The sequence below is a fragment of the Mandrillus leucophaeus genome, unplaced genomic scaffold (assembly GCF_000951045.1).
Source record: "Mandrillus leucophaeus isolate KB7577 unplaced genomic scaffold, Mleu.le_1.0 Scaffold65, whole genome shotgun sequence".
Lineage (NCBI taxonomy): Eukaryota > Metazoa > Chordata > Mammalia > Primates > Cercopithecidae > Mandrillus > Mandrillus leucophaeus.
The window spans coordinates 4,388,871-4,393,492 of NW_012107030.1; positions in this window are offsets into that span (position 1 = coordinate 4,388,871).

Below are 4,622 nucleotides of genomic sequence, written 5' to 3' on the forward strand. Positions count from 1 at the left end.
AATGCTGCATCATTAAATAAAAGAAGATAACCAAACATTTTTCTTCTGCCTTTCTTATCCTATAGGATTCTATACTTTGGGTAACCAAATAGTTGACAAAATAAATCTTTTCTTTATAATTCCTCTTTATTCATTATTTTATTATAAATAGAAAAGAATAATGCAATTAGAATACCATCATTTTGTAACTTCTGATGACAAAATGGATGTAGGCAAGCTTATTAGTTGCTATTAACATAAGGGAAAGAGAGAGCTAGACATTCTATATCTCCTGATAGAACACACTCCCACCTACATTTGATTAAACTATCTAATGATTAATTTACAGAATACACAGAAGACAGAAGGACACGTTAAATGACATGAAGGGGATGTAATCAGAAAAATACAGACTGGAAAACTCTACAGGATCAATGACTTGGTTTCTTCAACAAATAACCTGCAAGAATATAAAAATGGAAAGAGTGGGAACCTATAGATTAAAAAGAAACATAGAAGAAGTATCAATCAATTGCAATGTTATTTTGATTTAGATTCAAGCAAATAAACTGTTAAAAAATAGGATTTATGAGACCATGGGGGAAATGGGAATACTGATTGGAAACTTAATAAAATTAAGGAATTATTAATATTTTAGGTATATGATGGTATCATTTAATATTTTTTATAATTTTAGGATTAGGGCATGATGATATAGTTTTTAAAAAGATCTGTATCTTTTAGAAGTACATAAACATTTACAGTTTCATTGTTATGCTAAGATTTACTTCAAAATAAGTCTGGGTGGAAGGGGAAGAAGGGAGGGTAGAGATGGCCCTGGTTTATTGCTCACAAATTGAATCCAAGTTATGGGTACACAGGGTGCATGCTACTCCTTTTTCCCTTTTTTGTATGTTTGAACTTTTCCATAATAAAAAGGAGTGTGTGTGTGCGCACTTACTTACACGTGTGTGTGTTTAAATAGAGCGAGTGGGCCGGGCATGGTGACTCACGCCTGTAATCCTGGCACTTTGGGGGGCCGAGGCAAGTGGATCACCTGAGCTCAGGACTTTGAGACAAGCCTGGGCAACATGGTGAAACTTCATCTCTACTAAAAATACAAAAAATTAGCTGGGAGTGGTGGTGCATGCCTGTAATCCCAGCTATTTGTGAGGCTGGGCCACAAGAATCACTTGAGCCAAAGAGGCGGAGGTTGCAGTGAGCACCATTACACCATTGCACTCCAGTCTGGGCAACAGACTGAGACTCTGCTTCAAAACAAACAAACAAACAAGTGAAAAAATAGAGTGAGTGACGTCAAGTTGCAGTCAGGAAAGACCAGGTACCAAGACTTTGAAGCACAGAAAAGTTTCATGCATTTGAAACCGTGAAGGAAGTCGAGAGGAACCACAGCTTGGTGAGGAGATGTCACAAGATACTAAATGGGGCTGAAGTAGGAGACAGAAGCCAGGTCATGTGGGCCTTGTGCCTGGAGAATGGAGTCTGGATTTTATTTTAAGAGCCATATGATTACACTGGAGAGTTTTTTGTTTTTTTGTTTTTTTTTTGAGACGGAGTCTTGGTCTGTCGCCCAGGCTGGAGTACAGTGGCACAATCTTGGCTCACTGCAACTTCTGCCTCCCAGGTTCAAGTGATTCTCCTGCCTCAGCCTCCTGACTAGCTGGGACTACAGGCGTGCACCACCACACCCAGCTAATTTTTGTATTTTCAGTAGAGACGGGGTTTCACCATATTAGCAGGCTGGTCTCAAACTCCTGAACTTGTGATCTGCCCACTTCAGCCTCCCAGAAGTGCTGAGATTACAGGCATGAGCCACCACGCCCAGCCACACTGGAGGGTTTTAAGGATGGTATCAACATGATCTAGCTTATGTGTACATATATATATAATCTTAAAAATTTTTTTAAAAATTTTACTTTAAGTTCTGGGATACATGTGCAGGAGTATGCAGGTTTGTTACATAGGTATACATGTGCCATGGTGGTTTGCTGCACCTATCAACCCATCATCTAAATTTTTAGCCCCGCATGCATTAGGTATTTGTCCTAATGCTCTCCCTCCCCTTGCCCCCCACCCCACAACAGGCCCCCTTGTGTGTTGTTCCCCTCCCTGTGTCCATGTGTTCTCATTGTTCAACTCCTGCTTATGAGTGAGAACATGCAATGTTTGGTTTTCTGTTCCTGTGTTAGTATGCTGAGAATGATGGCTTCCAGCTTCATCCATGTCCCTGCAAAGGACATGAACTCATTCTTTTTTATGACTGCTTACATTTTATGTAATAATAATATTGTCTATATTCCTTGAGCACCACTAGGCACCAGCTGCCATGCCAGGTGCTGTGTATTCATTGTGCCTAGTCTTCGTATCATCCTCAACCCCGAAGCGGGTATCAGTGCCCTCATTTTACAGAGGGGGATGCTGAGACCTAGAGAAACTAGGCCACTTGCCTGAGGTTACCCAGCCACTGAGTTGGGGGTAGATGGGAATTGTACTCAGGACTGTCAGGTCCAGAGCCCAGGTTTTTCCCAACAAGAATGGGATCGGTGAACCAAAAGAATGTCTTAACTGTTCCCACTGTTCCCTATATAGGCAGCTCGCTTACCTAAAAATTTGAGTCAATTAAAAAAAGTTAGTCCAGGAGGAGAGGCAGTGATACTAAACACCAGGCCGATTCTGTTCTTTTAGAGCTATTCTGTTGCCTGACACTCCTCCTTGAGAGAAGTCATTGCCAATTTCTGAGCCAAGTACCTGTGCCGTTCAGCTTGCTTTGATTCATATCTACCTGAAAGAAGGATTAGCAAAAATTTCTATTAAGCAATAGGATACTTTATCAGAGGGTTATGGGACTGAGGTTAAGAAATAGTAATATATAAAAATACTCTAATTGCAGCCACCACTCTAACCACCATCCCACCACCATCATCACCATAATCACCACCACCACACCACCACCCCTACAATATGCTAAGAGCTCTGCAGACTGAAGAATGCCTTGCATTTGTTAGCTTACATGTGTTGTGTACTTTCCATCACTTGATCTTTACCAGACACCTTCATACAATTTGACAACGCCCAGGGAACTTGGAGAGATGGCCCGGTAGGGGAGCTGGGTGACTATGGTTTCTCTCTGCAATGCATGTTTGTCCCGTTTCCCATCTTCTGGTTTCTTTGGGAGATACCCAGTAGATCAGAAGAGGAATGACTGTGTGGGTATCCCCAGTGTGAGAAGAAGAGGCCCCCTTGCATACCAGCAGGGCAGGAAAGAACAGCTAACCAGGGCAGAGAGACTACAGTTGCCTTCGCACCATATGCATCTCAGTAGGGGCCAGGAGCTTAAAGAATGGACACTTTTGCTCCTCCTGGGCACTGTGTATCTGGCTGACCATTAGCAAGACCTCTGATGTTTCCTCTTTGGTCCGCCATTTGATTTAGGACATGGCAATGTGGCTCCATAAAGATGCCAACACACAAACCCACTGAAATGCTCATGGTGATGGCAAAGGACACTGAAGGGGTCTCTATAGCTTCTCAACATAGTTCAGGACTGGACATAACAGGCCTGGTGCAGCCAGGCTTCCAGAAGGATCCCATGCAAAGAAAGTCTTATCTGAACATTAGTAGAAAATGCGTGCCAGGTGCCTCATTGCTGAAAGACCCAAGATGTCCCAACCACCGGCCATCCCTGCCCTCATGCCTCTGAACATTACACTGGGGAATGTCTCAGACTCCACAGGGAGCCTCTGCACTCCTTATCTGGAAGGCGTCTTTCTTTGGGGAAAACTTGTAGAAAGGAGATTTTTTTTTTTTCCTCACACCATCTGCTGGTGTGCGTGGATAGAGGACTGTCTTTATTTGGTGTCATATATGTATGGATATGTAAACACAGCTGACATATGAATCAAGGCTGTGTAAGACTCTGCTGTGAATGCCTAGGGGACAGGTACGTTTCCAGAAGGAAAAAAGGAAAATACATGTCTATTACTACAGTTTTACGCATCTAACATCACGGGCAAACATAGACACCTGGAGACTATCAAACCAAAATTAAAAACTCATCGAAAGGAAAGGACAGTATTTGCACAGATTGCCCATAAATCTGCAACAACGGACTCTCTTTGGGCATAACATCAAATGTTTGCCTTCTTTGTGGTGTCTCATTAGGAAGGAAATTTATTGCCCAACTCCTGAACTATGTCAATTTGAAAAAAAATATTGTGTGAATATTTCCAGGAACCGCACGCTTGGTTTTATATTAGCTTTATGCCACTGAACAGGAAAAAGCTTGGTCTTCCCAGTGATGAAATGACACTACTCATGAAATTAAAGGAGATAGCATGTACTCAGTTGGAAGAAACAGCAGTTTCCCATAAATGGATCATAGCCCTGGCTCCCTTTGATAAGTTAGGGTGACATCACTCCCTCCAGCCCAGGGGAAGTGGCCAGCACACAAGCCACTTCCCCTGCCTCCCTGCCCTGGCACCTTCTTCCCCTATCTAAAAGGGGAGGCTTCAGAGGAACCAGGTTCTCATAGTGGGGTGTGCTCCCCAGCTGTGCTTGATTGCCTGCTGCAGTGAGAATAGTTTGCGAAGGCCCAGGAAGGAAGAGAAAAACGTTAAACAAAA